General features: G+C 37.0%; 1 protein-coding gene across 12 annotated transcripts in view; it reads right to left on the reverse strand.

Moving 5' to 3' along the window:
- ZNF644 (zinc finger protein 644) overlaps positions 1-16,579 on the reverse strand; it is an 84,973-nt gene that overhangs the window by 19,955 nt on the left and 48,439 nt on the right. For 8 of the 12 annotated variants that reach the window (XM_069789197.1, XM_069789198.1, XM_069789196.1 and 5 more), the window contains 2 exons: positions 14,095-14,146; positions 430-502 (listed from right to left, as the gene is read on the reverse strand). The gene's annotated coding sequence lies outside the window, so the exon portion shown is untranslated. Of the gene's footprint in view, positions 1-396; positions 503-5,470; positions 5,601-14,094; positions 14,147-16,579 lie in introns of all 12 variants that reach the window. The other 4 variants (XM_069789205.1, XM_069789204.1, XM_069789206.1 and 1 more) reach the window with 2 other exon arrangements.

A 16,579-nucleotide genomic window follows, 5' to 3' on the forward strand; every position in this document is an offset into this window, starting at 1 on the left:
AGAGAACTACTACATATTGATTCCTTCTGGGAGACCTTGTGTACATAAATACAAGTGACTTCCATTCATACACAAAATCATCTACGAAATGCTTAGTGACCACAAAAGAGTTGCCTACACGTGAAAAAATCAGTGTGTAATAAACAGGAGTGTGAACTTAAGTCTACCCTGGCATTTACCTCTTACATGGGTCCTCGGAACACAGTAAGCATAAGGTATTTAAACACCCATCTAGGAGTTGGAAACATCTATCTGTATTTTACAGAAATCACATATTTTACCCTTAAAGAGCACTATTCATTTTGATCTTCTGGGGGATTTGATTCCTGCCATCACATACTTAGGTTCAATTACTAATTAAGATTTTGACTACAGCTCAGTTAAAAGGAGTCATACCTAGACTCTTTGAATTAAGATGTTATAACTCACAACTAATATCCATGGCTCCCTGCAATGGTCCTTCACCAAAATCAAGGAAGACCACTCTTGACATCCTTTTTTCCTAAGGAGAGAAAACAACCTGGTTAAACAACACCACTTTCATCTTTATACGTCACTCTCTAAAATGAATCCAGCATTTCTATTAGCTTTTCAATTCAACATTATGATAGCTATCCACACGATTCAAAGCTAGCTACAGCCTCATGGAAATTCTCTGTTACTGTGCTTGTTTAGTTTCAAATCAGCAAAAGGACAAAACAAATATTTTAACCTGCTTTAAGTTTGTAAAAACAAACCTTAATGTAATATGACTTATTTACTATTTTGAAGATAAAAGTAACTATATTTGGAGTAGAAATATAACGAAAAAATTTTGCCATTAAAAAAAATGTTTCCTTTGCTACTCAATCATTGAACTAGCCAATTTAGAAATACAGCTATGCTCGTGTCAGATGCATAATAAATGCTTAAAATATAGGAAATATTTTATTGTATTATTTATCTATAACATACCTTTATGCAAATGTTCTACCAGACACCCCAGTTTCTCATCTTCCCATTTCTTAGATTTTTGCATTTCTTTGCTGTTTTGAGGTGGGTCATTTTCTACCATAATAAAGACTTCCAATAAGATCACATTCAAAGCTATCATCCTAAAATGGTGATAATGCACCACCCAGCAGGAGTCTTTACATCATGTACATGAGTTAGAAACAGGCAGTGCAAACACGTACTAAGAATCTGTAACACAGAAGTCAACTAAAAGTGAAACCTCCAAGGATGCACAACAGCTCCAACAATTTTACAACTGAACAGTGGAAGCTTTTTACAGTATCAGGCAGCAGATTATAAAAATGTTCACAATAAGTTTAGAAGACACTTAGCCAGTTTTGCCTGATAGATGTGCGTTTTCCTTGTTTTATTACTGCAGAGGTAGACAAATGTATGCTCAGTCAATTTGAGAGCCTATATTAGCTTTTCTCAACAGGAAGCAACGTTGCTAACGAAGTGGTAAATTCAGTGTTAATGAGTGGCTTCACTGTTACCACCTCTGAGGTAAAATCTTCCATGTTCCAAGTTCCACCCATCTGTTCTGGTGTGAGGGGTTCAGAGGAAGAACAGACGCTTCCCATTTAAAGCAACTTCATCGGTACCCCCCGAACAGCAGGGAGGCAAACTGAGAATATCGTGCCTGCTTGGAGATTGCTATCCTCATTATCAGAACGGCTCCTGAAAACTTTTCACAGGTTTATGTGACGAAGAGAAAACGATGTTGCTCCACATACAAAACCATACTGATGCTAAATATTCGTGTTAAAGCTCAAGTTAAAAAGGTGGCTAGGGCACCACACGATCACCTTTAAACTGAGACTCTCTTCAGAGTTGTCATGAGCAGTATCTAAAACATTACACTGTGCAATCTTGTAAGAGATTCCTTTCCATATTGTGTATTTATGGAGACTGTGAACTATTCCATATGGATCTGATTAGAAGTCTTCTATGGTAATACAGCTGTCCCTACAGATTTCAGTCTTTGAATCAAGCCTAAAATGCTTACTGTATCAATAATATCGCTGTTACATTTTAATAATTTTCTGCTAATTATCACATTTTTTCCAGCTATCAGGGTGGTAAAATTCACTATTTTACATGCAGGACAGTAAGAAAGCTAGCAGTTTTAACAGTGTGGTATTAAAGAAAATACATAAAATATCTTTTTACATTACAGTAATTTAGAGTCTTGTGATGACACTGAACCAACATGCAAAACTTCATTTACAGTACCTACTCCATGTGTAGAAATTTATGCAGCAACAATGACAGGTGTAACTAGACACATGCAAGAGAACATTCCACACAATGCCACCATTTTTGAGGAAATGTTATCATCTAACTTGTACCATTCAGGAAGTGCAACACCCAAACTGAAACACTACCTAATTCAAACACTCTGGGGAAAAAAAATTAAGTTTTAAAATTATCTTATCTATACCACATCACAAATACAAAATTATTAATCCTGTCAAAATATTTGGTAATTAATCCTTACTTAGTGTATCTGAAAAATTAAACAGTGAGATCAAACTTCAAATTTGCTGCAAATAGTGCTTGTTATATCCTCTACCAGGGCAAGCACTATACAGTTGAGGTAATTTTTATTTTTATTTAAGCACACAGTGCAGTATACCTTGGAAATATGCAAGTGTAAAAATGGCAATGCTCAAAAAGCCTACACAAGCATACACAATCCCAGGCTCATACCTTTGAAACACACTTTATCTAAAAGGCTAGGCCACATTCAATTCAATTATTTCAGTTAAGCCTAGAATGACTGTAGTGCAGTTAACAGTGTTATTCCTGGTTAATGTAATACGCTATTTATTATATAGAAATTATTTCATATTCAAAAGTAGAAAACAACCAATTATTTAGCCAACTAAGCTACATTCCACCCCTATTTAATTAAGTACTTTTAAATTTACATAATTTTTAATATTGTTTTTCTTCATAAAACATCAGTTTTTAAAATCCTAATGAGTTCTACAGATATGCCTGTGGCCAGATAGTCTAAGCATTAAAAAAAGTGTAAGGTCAGATCTATCTTCAAGCTGACAGATCATAATTTAAATGCCTTAAGCTAATCTTACTGTCTCAAAAATCTTGAACATCAGTATTTTTGCAAACTATCAGCACTTGCTATAACACCCTTACTACACTACATCTTGAGGTTACTACAGAAGAAATGAGGTGATAATTGCATATTAACATAATTATTCGGTAATCCCTCTGAGCAAGCTTCCTAGGTCACTCAGTAATTCAGATTAGATGCAACCTTCCTGTCATCAGATCTATGCTGTCCACTTTTTGTTCATTAATAATTCTTTTTGATAGGAATGTACTTAATTCCATTGTTCTATGTACATTATTAATTATATTTATTATCAGTAGGTTTATGACATTTCCAAATTCTTATTTCATAATGACAATCGTCACTATGTAATAGGGTCACACACCAAATTAAGAGCATTGCCTTCATGCAATGCTAGTTCATTAAAGCTTACACTCCAGTGCTAAGTGTACTTACTACGCTTTGCCTAGTAGCAGCTGTAGTTAAAATTTTTTCTGTTTCTGTCACAAACCCCATGTTATTTTACAAGGATTTACAATAGATCTGAAAGCACACTGGAGCTGAAAAATTAAGATGGAAAAAATCTGGCTGAGTTTGTGAAAAGCATGAAGTGCTTTTATGTGTTTTGATATCAAGTTTCTCATTAAATTCATAAATATAAGCCAATGAGCTAAAACACAGAGCACAAAAACTTAAAAGCCACCTCCTAAATGGATTGAATTTAATCAGCCTAGTTAAAGTAAATGAAGAAATATAGTGTCTTTCAGCAATGCTGTAATGAAGGCAAAAATATACTTGTCCTGTGCTAAGTAACTCGTCGGAAGTCAAGTTCTTTAAGGAGATATGTGAATAACCATGACATTCAAGGGATTATTAAAATATTCAAGAGATAGGAAAGGTGTTTCAGGTTTGCACTGTTCCCACTTAGATTTTTCTTCAAGACTTTGTCATATAAGTAGACAAAACTAACAAAACCTATCATTTTATCCACAAGCATTCCTGTAATAAAGCTTTCTCAAATGACAGATTATGTTAACAATGATGAAACCAATGTCACAGATTTTTAGGCAACAAACAGCAGACCAGAGAGTGCTTAAGTACATCCTGGCACAGGACTAAAGAGGCATCTCTTTCCATTCTGCCCCATTACGCAGCCTATTCCTTCAACAACTTAATCATGCCAAACGTCAAGCATGGCGCTTCCATCAGAAGTGGAATGTTTAAGAACCTTTTGAAAATGAAGGTTTGTACAGAGTAAGAGGAACTAGTAGTGTACTAGCATAAACCAGCCACATCTTGAGAAAAAAAATCAAGTTATTTAGAGGATACCTGCACAGTAATTTTGCCTCTTCCATACAGAAATGCACAGTTCGCACCTCCCGAGTTTTGGGTGTTATCTAGCAATATGAATACCCAAAGTCAATAAAAAAATCACAATACTTTGATCATTAGAAGAATACCTATTACTTGTTTTCCACTTTATCTCTTCTTAAAAAGCTATCCAGATCCACCCTTCAGATGGAAATAGAAACACAAAACCTGACAACCAACCAGAGGATGAGTCAGTGACCCACCTTGCCTTCCTCCAGCTTCTATTTGTGTTTGCAAATTAAGTTGTTGAAAATAACATTCCCTTCTGCACAGCAGAGACAATGACCATTTGTAGACTGCCTTAGCTTTGAAATCTACAAATTCACCTGAACATTTCTGGATTTTTTTTAAACTTCTATAGTGTAGAGACACCTTGTTTAATATGCACACCACCATGAATACTGCCCTCGCACACCTACATTACATACAAGTATATGGTTATTAATATAACTACAGTCTGAGGAGTTCCACTGAAAACTAGTTATCTTCAATTCAGATCCATAGCTCTTCACATGAAAACAAAACATCGGGAAAACTCTCATAGCTAATCAGACTCCCATATTCAAAATTATTTTTAAAGCAGCAAGAAAAATTACTGATAGGACACTAAGAAGTTGTATTATGCCTAAATAAAGCAATACAAATTTATTGTCACCCACAGTATAACCTTTTGTTATACTGTTGAAAGACTGAGTTGTCATACCTCCATGGAAAAGGCTGACCAAAGAGAAACTTTGAATCATAGAGGAGTCATCACACAAAACCAGCCCGTCTTTTCAGTAAGATTATACTTGGGAACATCAAGCCTGAAGCACACTTTTTCAGAAAAAGTTATTTACCTGAAACTTTATTTCTAATAAAACAATTTCTTCAAAAGCTGTATGTCACATAGTAAGGAAAAAAAATATGTTTCCTTATAAATGTCAACATTTCAGAAACTTGGTTTCTGGTCTGAAATATTTAAGAGTGGTATTTCAATATCTCGCATGTGAAAGGAAACAATACACAACTGAAGAATGACAGTCTTACAATTCAGAAATCATAGAAGAGAATGCCATTACTGCCACTGGCCATTCTTAATCTTGTTCCTCTAATATTGATTTGCTTGGGAAAATAAACCAGTTTGTCACAATGGGGTGCATCATGCTAAAATTCAATACTGAAATCAATAAAATAAATGACAATACAATTTAAGTGTCACAAGAATCAGATGTATGACTTTAAAAAAAAATCTCTTCTAGTTGTAAGTGCTAATGCAGCAGTTTAAGATGGTTTCATTGGTAGAGACTTTTCAAAGTGAATTAGGTATTTCTAAAAGATGCCTAGCTAGTACAAAAAAAACCAAAAAAACCCGACTTTGAATCTGGTAACTTCAGAACAGTCACACAAGTCCACAGGCTTCCATACCTCCCCTCCTCCAGCATTCCACAACACTGTTCACAGAGGACAGCCAAGTACTTAAGTCTCCACGTTCCTGCAGCTCTTTGTCTAGTTTGGATTTTTAGTAATATGATCTAGTTTGAATTGCACTGCCATTAGTTTCTACTAAAGATGAGAAGTACAACAAAATATGGAACTTTCCTAAATGCAGACACACGGTAAAGACTAGCAGCATTCCAGTAAGACACAGACGTTTGAAAACACAGACTTAATGTTCTGTGATAATACACACTTCTCTCCAAAACTGTTCCCTTATGTACTTTTACATGCAGATATAAATTCTTTTCCATTATGTCAATCTGACATGCTCACACCTTTTTTTTCTCTCTAAAGAAAGTGAATGTTTGGGAAAACACTTTTCATCTCTTTCATTACCATTACCTGTGTTTTTCAGTCAAATGTATTCTTAAGCCTAAAGTATGGTAGCAAAAATTGCTTTTATCTAGATACAATATGACAAATAGTCTATTAACCACCAGCATTACAAAACAAAAAAGTTTCTCATTACAGTCTATAAATAAAAGCCCTGCTCCCATCCTTGTTGTGAGACAATATTTTTATCAGGCTGCCAAAAAATTGAGGGTTGTGATCAGTGGTACAAAGTGTAGCTGGTGGCCAGTAACTAGCGCTGTATCCTGGGGTCACTACTGCGTCCAACACTGTTCAACATCTTCATTAATGACCTGGATGATGGGGCAGAAGGTACCCTCAGAAAGTTTGCTGATGATACAAGACTGAGCGGAGTGGCTGATACACCAGTGGGTTGTGCTGCCATTCAGATGGACCTCAACAGGCTGGAGAAACGGGCTGACAGAAACCTCATGAAGTTCAACAAAGGAAAGTATGAAGTCCTGCCCCATGAATAACCACATGCACCAGTACATGCTGGGAAGCAGCTTTGCAGAGAAGTACTTGGTGGTCCTGTTGGACAGCAAGCTGGACATGAGCTAGCAATGTGTCCTTGTGGCAAAGAAGGCCAATAGTATCGTGGTCTGTGTTAGGAGTGTTGCCAGCACACTAAGGGAGTTGATCCTTCCCCTCTACTCAGCACTGGTAAGGCTACACCTGGAGTAGTGTGTCCAGTTCTGGACTGCCCAGTCCAAGAGAAATATGGAGCTATTGGACAGAGTCCAGCAAAGGGCTAAGACAACTGAGAGACTGGAGTATATCAGGAGGGGAGGGGAGGGGAGGGGAGGAGAGGAGAGAGATACAGAGTTAGACTCCTTCCAGTGGTGGTCAGTGATAGGACAAGCAGCAATGGGTACAAACTAAAATACATGAGTTTCCACCTGAAAACAAGGAAAATCTTTTTTTCTGTGAGAGTGACTGGCACAGGTTGCTTAGAGAGGCTGTAGAGCCTCCAACCTTGGAGACATTCAACAGCTGTCCAGACATAGTCCTGGGCAAGCTGCTCTAGGTGACCCCGCTTAACACAGAGGATTGGACAAGAGCTCCACAGGCCCCTTCCAACCTCAACCATTCTGTGATTCTGTTTTAGTACACTTTGCCACATAGTATCCCAATTCTTGCTTACTTCTCTTTGGAGTGCTCCATATGCTCAGACTATCCACTTTTTTCTTTCATTTCAAAATATCAGCAATATAGGCACAACAGTATTTTAATCAAAAAGAAGTTTCCAACCACTAACTTCGGATTTGTCATTCTGACAGCTTAACAAAATTACACAAAAATAATCAGGTATACAGCAAAAGTGCATTCTCTCTATCCCAAGTTACATAGAACATATTCACAGCAAAACTATAATTTGATGCCCCTCTCCCTTCTATCTCTCTTCCAGTGTTCCTGTTTTCCAGAGTTCTCTCACTAAATAAAATAATATTATTACTCACTAAGTAAAGTACTATTATCACACTCAAATTTATTAACAGGCATTTCCAAAGTACCCCCTCATTTTCTATTAGTTTTTCTACAGTTCAGGACTTTCCACAGGATTAATTCCTCTTCTATGTCACAATTTACTGAGATGCCTTGTAGATATGTCACACCTCAGAGGGGCCTAAAGATGCTGAATTCTCAGTGTTGGCTTTTCAGGCAATACAATAAAAGTATTTCCTCCTCATGGGACCCCTCCCACCAGCAATACTCTGTTATAACAGTCACAGTGAGTGAGACATTTCACAAAGAGCACAGGCTTAGGAAAGTACCTGCATTCCTCCAGGCTCTAGTCTCACCACTACACTCCTTACGTGGGAGATAATACTAAAACGAAAGACCTGCTGTCATTGCAAAAGATTTTGGCTTGCAGAGAAGAGGAAGTAGTCTCAACATTGAGCCATATGCTGTCAAATTACTGTGCTATACATTGGAATTAGGCTTTCCTTTTAGCAAAGCCAATTTAAGCAATCCCTGCCTTCCTCCACTCCCCCATGTTCACACTTTTTCAACAATTTCATTATCCAGTTTAAAAGGCTAGGACCCACACACTTGCTGAATTGGCACAACCGAGAGGCAACAACTATGAGTAAGGGCACAAACTTTTACTAGTTTTGTCGACAGAAGAATCTACTGGGGAATCTTTTCCTAAAATTTGTTATCAATAAGTAAAAAACTTAAAATGCAGAGAACATTTCAGAAGAGAAAAAAGAAGCTTTGGCAGTCCTCTATTTAACTGTAATAGACAACATCATATGAAGAACACTACCGTGAAGCAAATTTTATGTTCTAAAATTACTTGAAGCACACTACTCAATCGAAGTAAAATGCTAGAAGTGAATGCTAAAATAATTCAACTGGGGAACATTAAATATATCTTCTGAGAATACTATTAACACAAGAAAAACTCTTAAATTACATATTAGACATGATAGCTAGATTTTCCATAGAGACATACAAATGCAAATCCTTCAAGTAGCTTAAATGAAAAGTATTTTCATTTCTAAAACACATCACTAACTTTTAGAAATTAAAAAAAAAAATCTACTCCCCCTTAACCCACAGTTTTACAAAAATCAAGTCACTTTATCTGCTCAGAAACAAGTCCTTTTGAAGCCAGGTACTGCCACCAAGTGGTGGTGAAACTCTGTATGCATACCTAATTATTCCCCACATGTAGAGCACACAACTGAAAACATTTCCCCAGCTGCCAAATATGAGCAATGATGTACTAACACAAAGACATTTAAAACTAATCAATCAAAGCAGAACCAACAGAAATTTTGCATCCAAATCTAAAACTGACTTTCAATTTAAAACAAAGTTTTTTCCTACAATTCAGTCTTTTTGTTCAGCCACCTTTTGTGAGTAGTTGGGTAAAGAACCCTTTCTTCCAATACAAATCCAATATGTATCAACAAACTGACTCTAATAATTAGGTTTTTTCCGTAACTTTATACAAATCCCCAATGATTACAACTACATGGCCACAGAAGCCTTATTTTTACTGTAATCCCAAATTTCAGAGAAAGGTGAATTCAGTAACTGAAGCAAAAGACCTACCTCTTAAGGTATGAACATCAAGCTTGTTATTTGGATAAGCTATCCAATGTACTTTTTGGTAGAATGTAAAGATCACAACCAGACTGGGAAGGGTTTTTAGAAGTCGGGTATATTTGACTATTTTTTACAGGAATATTTCTCAAATTCATTGACCTACATTGTTAGTTACCTGCACGAACTAGTAGTCCTGAAGTGTCAGTCCTGCAGATCACAGATGAAAACTTGCATGACAACATGATGCTGCATAATGGATTTACAGTACACTTTCTTACAGACGACATTAAGAACAGTTTAACCCATTTCTATTGAGACAGATCTTTGGACATGACACACCTTTCAACTTTGGAAAAATTCTGGCCTTATTCCTTATTATATTAAATAAAAGTTGTAATTCTTTTTATCCAGCAGGACCTAGCAATTTCTCACGCTTTTTGCTTTTTTGGCTGATAACTATTTGCTGTACATACTTTAATAGTATCACAAATTTTAAGATTGTCTCTCCTGCTAATGTAGAGACACTTCAACTCCTAAAGCTTGCTATCTTTCCCAATTATGAAAAGGCTACCTGAAATGAACGCTCTTGTTTTTACTCATTTAATTTAGAAACTTAGTGTAATGAATTACATTAGTGATATTCACTCATCCTTACTAGCAAACTGGCTCTTAACATCCTCTATAGTCTTTCAGTTATCAAGGGTTAAAAAGCTGGTAAGATTGTAAGTAACAGCACCAGGTACGGCCAAAAAACCATCTTGTACCTTTTTAGATTAAGAAAAAACAATTCTGTCAACTTGGAGAAAGTTATCATCCTTACCAATGAACATAGGAAATAAGAGTTTTTAAAAGACCCAAAGCTATAACTCTGTACGTGACCAGAAGAACAGACAAAACTCCTAATTCCAAGTGAAAAGATAAGGTCACCTTGGCACCAAATTAGGTGCAAAACTAATAATTGGGTTTTGTTTGGTTAGTTGGTTTTTTTTGCTTGGTTTTTGTTGTTGTTTTGGGGTTTGTTTTGTTTTGTTTTCTCCTTCTTTAAAGGAGTCACCACCATAAATGATTTAACGGCAGAAAACTCAACTTCATGTTACCAGGATAATATGAACAAGATGAAAATTGTATGAGATTCCTATCTGAGCTAAAGAAACACAAATCCCACATACTCAAATTTATGCTGTGCTGAATTCTGTATATAACCTATCCTTCTTCAACGTCTGTGGTGCTGTTACTAATTTATTACATCCTCTACTTTTAGGTAAAGCAATACTAGCAACACAGTTTCTGGAAGCAAGCCTGTTTTTGCCTGATATCTCAAATGCTTAAAATCTGACCTCACTCTACACACTGTACAGGGAAATTCAGCACAAGCATCTACCTTCCATAACCCTTCCTGTTACACAGAAGTGTGACCCATTACACTGTTAACACGTTGAGACCAAGATTATTTTTTCCTAGCTTTCCCCCATATTTAACAAGATAGGTCCTCCTATGGAGCTCAGAAGATGCAGTCTGGAAGTCAGAAAATCTAAGAACAAAGACTACAGTTATCCTAATAAAGTACATTCACTGTTTGTAACTAGTATCTTACACCTGTGCATTTTTAACTGGCAGTAGATTTTTTTTTTTTTATTTCCAGAAGTCAGGATATCATACCTTTTATATTTGCATTAGGAAAGTAAATGATTTCAAATCAGAAGAACAAAACCCCCAAATCCTTTACTCAAAGAAAACCAACATGGAAAGCACGCTATCAGGGTCATGAGGAAATGCATTCTGGTCAAGGGTGCAAGAAAAATGTTTGAGCAAATCATTAAATCGCATTTTCAGCTATTGCTTTAAATGACATAAGCTCACACAAAAGGACAAGCCTGCACCAAGTTGTGGGAGTTACGTTCATTGTTTAGAAGTCTACAAGATGCTGCAGCCACCACACTCATGAGCGGAGACAGAAGACAGAGGCAGTTAGGAAATGCAGGTTGTTCTTTAAAATGAAGTCTTTCAGTCATCCTTGCTGCCCTTTTCTGAACCTTCTTCAGCTCTGCTATGTCGTTTTTCAGCCACAGGACTAGACTAGTACTCAAGAAGCAATACACATTGCAATACAATGCATCTATGGTACACCACAAATTTGTATAACCAGGTCTGGTTTTTTTGTTTTGTTCCGGTTTTTGTTTTGTTCCCTGATAACGTGTAATATTTTTATTGATTTACTGACTATTCAGTTGTCATTTTTACAGAACTGTCAGAACCTCGAGATCTCCTCCAAGCACTAACAATACTGATCAAGTATCATTACACTGTTCCATGTATTCTTTTACACATTTTTCTGTCCTCTTGTTATGTATGCAAGAGTACAGGCTTTCTCCTCAGAGACCAGCTTTCTTCTATTATACACAGCTAACCACCATTAAAATGAAAGGTCTTTGGAGTTTCATTCAGAAGATTTCATGCTTAAAGAACACACTCCGTTATTTATACATTAGACTTCTCAACTAATTTTCTGTATTTAAACCAGTAATGAGGTAACACTTAAATTAAGGAAAGACAGAACAAACTGTAAGCATCAAGTACTGAAAGCATTAAAAGGCCTAGGGAACAATCTAAATCTTACTGTGAATTCAAGTCCCCTCCCTAGCCACGATTCTCGTTCTACACTCATCCTCAGATAAAGAACAGTATTTCCTTTTGCAGAGTTACATTTATTCCTTTTCTCAAAGCACCACATTCTAGAAACCTGCAAAGCCAGGCTAAGGCAGTAAACATCCTCTGTGCATAATTATATGCATACTACAGCAGCATAGCTTACTTTTAATTGTTCATAATTCAGAAGACAATTCATAATCGAAGTCCTGAATCAGTTATACATTATACAAAGGAATAACACTGAATAGAAGAGTTATTTTAAATTCCCCACAAAGTGTTCTCCTATAATCAGTATTTTAAAGTTGATACCAATAGCTCTAAAAAAGTCTTAGCAGAGCAGAAGATACAAACAAAGCAGGTCATGTCTATTTTAAGATGCACATATGTCCTGGTTTCAGCTGGGATGTAGTTAGCTGTCTTCCTAGTAGCTAGTACAGTGTTATGTTTTGAGTTCAGTATGTGAAGAATGTTGATAACACTGATGTTTTCAGTTGTTGCTCAGTAGTGTTTAGACTACAGTCAAGGATTTTTCAGCTTCTCATGCCCAGCCAGGGCACCTGACCCAAACTGGCCAACAGTGTATTCCATACCATGTCACGTCCCATCTAGTTTAGGAACTGGGAAGTGGGGGGGGGGCAGGGGTTTCGCCGCTGGGGGACTGGCTGGGTGTCGGTCAGCGGGTGGTGAGCAATTGCCCTGCGCATCATTTGTACATTTCAATCCTTTTATTACTACTGTTGTCATTTTATTAGTGTTATCATTATTAGTCTCTTCTTTTCTGTTCTATTAAATCGTTCTTATCTCAACCCAGGAGTTTTACTTCTTTTCCTGATTTTCTCCCCCATCCCACTGGATGGGGGGGGAGTGAGTGAGCGGCTGCGTGGTGCTTAGTTGCTGGCTGGGGTTAAACCACGACAACATACTACATTTTTAAAGCTACATTAAGCCTACATATTAATCAGAGATTAGAAATGAAGAACAAGCTCATTTGAGCAAACGGGATCTCCCTCTCACCTCTTCAAAATATCAAGTCACCACAAGCAGCTGTATTCTGAGATGCCGTGTTAGTCAAACAGCAACCAGGAAACTTGAGAAGCCAGCTTTTGTTTGTTACAGAAGCCTGTGTACACAAGTCCATCGTGCCCTGTCTTCACAGGAGAGAATTTACCTAATTGTGGGGCCTTACCTAAAGATACTCTTGAAAGACTCAAGCTAAAACAGATTAAAGCAAATTGCTCTTCGTTAAATGTTTCACATAATTTAACAGAGAAGAGATTAATTTTATAGTTCAAAGTATTCCTGAAGTAGAATCTCAAGTAATGTGAAAAGAAACAAAATCTGGGCTTAGCTAAATTCTTCTTCTCAAAATAAGGCAGGGTGGGGGGTGGGAGTGGTGGTGCAGAGAAATGCCAAAGTTACAGGAAATTTTTCCTAGATGGACACTTTGCAATTGCAAATGGACACTTAAGTTCTACAGCTCATGAGTACCAGCAGTAAATATTCATACACTATGTCTTTCAAACAGCTCCCAAAAGGGTTCCTGTGGACAGGAAAGGGAAAAATCCAAAACAAACCCAATGGAATTTCATTATTAAAAATGTGAAATGCTATTCTGGTAGCTGGTCAAATTTCCCACACAGTTATTTATTAATAAAATAAGTGCAACTTTAACATCCTGCTTTGACAATGCAAAGTACACTTTCAGTACTTTGAAATCAGGTGGATAATATGCAGAGAATGAAATTCATTTGAAGTACTCATAATTTTGGCTCTCAACAGCTAGCAGAATGCCTTGATAGCTTTTTGACTATAACAGATTATGGAAGAAAAGCATACTTATCACAATAATCTTAAATATTAGGGATGTATGTGTTTTGTTCCTATTTTGGTATCATAGAAGTAACATTATGTCTGTAAATTACAGTAATCAAGATACAAGTTTCAATACAATTTTCACTGAACACTTTTTCTGAGTGTTTAGCAGTATGCGCTAATGGACCCAAGGAATTTGGAAAAAAACCAAACAAAACCACACACCACAAAAAAACCAACCAAACAAAAACACAACAAAAATACAAAACCAACCAAACCAAACCCACAAAACTTCTACTCACCTTTGTTTGATTTACATTAAGCTGTGAGATCCACTTCCACATTAAAACAAACCTGCAAAATAAAACAAGAACTTACTGTACAGCTGTCATTGTCTTATGCTTCTGTTGTAGACTATATGACAAGACAGGCAAAGCAGAGATGAGAAATCTACAGCTGCAAAAGTATTCTAATCAGTTTTGTCCCAGGGAAGAAATATCAAAATTCCAGTGGTCTTCTCTCAAATACACATGTAATTTTCAAATAACATAGATGTTTGTACTTTAAAAGTCCACCAAGAAATCGTATCAAATATACACATGCTATTAAACTAAGTGGGCAGAACAGGGGAAAAAAAGTTGCATGGCAAGAAAAGCTCTGCTGCATTTTCTGCTAGTGCCTTCAAAGACAGCTATCTTAAGTTCCCTGAATAGGGAATGAAGCATAGAAAGGACATGGTTACAAATGAAAGCTTTAAAAAATCTTTTTAGCAAAACAATCAAGAATACCTGAGATTAAGTGCTGGGGGGTTTTAAACCTGGGCCTCACTAATTCCTTGCCTTCCCTAGGACAATGTTGTGTTCTTTATTTTAAGGCTAGCTGGACCATTTTAAAATCATAACTTATTTTGCCTTCATGAAGGCTGATTAATGTCAGGTTAAATGCTCTAGTTTCAGTTCTGCTCACAGATCTTTAACAGAACTAACTATACAAGGAAATTTTTCACTTCCTATTTGGAAATATCAGACTATATAACATTTGGAAGAGACTCTGAAAGTCACTGAAGCTGCATAAAAACAAGAATGAATTTTTCTACAGAACTGGGTCTACCTCATCTACTGAAGACACAACAACTGGCATACAGCTTTACAGAGGGTTATTCGTATCTAGACTAAACTAATGTATCCATCACCAAAATTAACTCCAAAAGAGACATCTATCCTTACATACTACCTAAGATTCCTTCCCTCAGTTTGTTCACACACAGCTTTTTGATTGAGTTCCCCAGTCAGTCTGTAACTGTCTCAAAGCCACCCACCTAAATTACAAAGACAGATAGTAAGGAAAGACAGACCTTTCAAAAAGTCTTGCTGGGCAATATAAAGCAACAGACTAGTCTCCAAGCTCCTCTCCCTAGCCCCAGGATAATTTCCTAATTATCACATTAAACTGTAGCCTTTATGCATTAATGTTATTCCAAAGATAGGCTCATTTATTTCTCAAATAAGTTGTATTACAGAAAAACTTAAAATTCTTTAGTCAGGTTTTAAAGTAATATTCATGCACCTAGAGAAGCAGAAGTGTTATTTTCAAACAGCAGGGGAGCCCTATTGCATGTTACAGAAGGTAAATGTAAAGCTACAGTTAAAAACACCCAGAAAATACAACCTGCATGTATGAAGAGCAAAACACCTTTCAAAAAATGGGAAAGAAGGTCTATGCAGACTTTACATTATCAAATACTAAGATCAGCACTAAACCAGACATCTCAGTAAACCTGTGCACTTTGGCTGGGCAGAGTCAATCCCAGTCTAACACTTCTCTCGCTGCAAGTAAGAACTACATCACTGACTGCCCTCATGCAAAATGATCTCACCTGTACCACTGTAGCAATTCTCACATCTTCTGCACATTGCGATTAGCTAAACATCAGCAATAACTGTTCTCAACATAGATTTCATGGTTTGTAATTCAAGTACAGACAGAATCTTTGCATGAAATGATTGAGCCCAGACAACTGTAGATCACTGGTAATACAACAGGCTGCCACGCAACCTGTTACTCACTGTAACAGCTTTCTCATGGAAACGCGTTACTTCAGACCAATCAATTTACTGTGTTGACATAAAATGGGAAGTCTTACCCTACACTGCCTATCTGGAGGGCATGTACTCTTGTACTCATTAATGTGCTCTTTGGAGAAAACTTAAATGCAAGTACTCTTGAATGTAAGTATTCTTTGGTTCACAGGGAGCTCACAGACCACTTTGGGGATAAATATGGGGTTACTCTGTATCTGGCACAGAAGGAAAAGAGAAGGGAATAGAGAAGATGTGCCATCATAATTTGGATATTGTCCAGCTGAAGGAAAGGTGACAGAAGTTTCACAAAGACATTATCAGCAAGCAAACTGCTGAAGGACCAAAGGGCTGGCTGTCCTACTGCAGCCTTGTGTTACAAACTTCAAAGGGCCCTGCAGAATTAACTCCCCTTTTTGGGATTTCAGACACACTGGTGTTCAAAGCTGCACCCAGTGGGAGACAGTACATGCAGTGGCATGCAAACATCCCGATGAAGGCAATGCAATCCACATCAAGACACCAGATTTTAGCCCAAACTACTGATAGCATTGAGACCCTCACTGTTTAAAGCGACCCAACCTACAGTACTTAACCAACACTCACCTCTCAGTCTTTCTGCTGTCAAAGATTCCTCTCACTCCAACAGTCAGTCAAACTCTAACACCTACTATGCATTTCAAGGGTGTTGACATTTGGAATAACTGAG

This window comes from Haliaeetus albicilla, chromosome 8 (genome assembly GCF_947461875.1).
Source record: "Haliaeetus albicilla chromosome 8, bHalAlb1.1, whole genome shotgun sequence".
NCBI lineage: Eukaryota > Metazoa > Chordata > Aves > Accipitriformes > Accipitridae > Haliaeetus > Haliaeetus albicilla.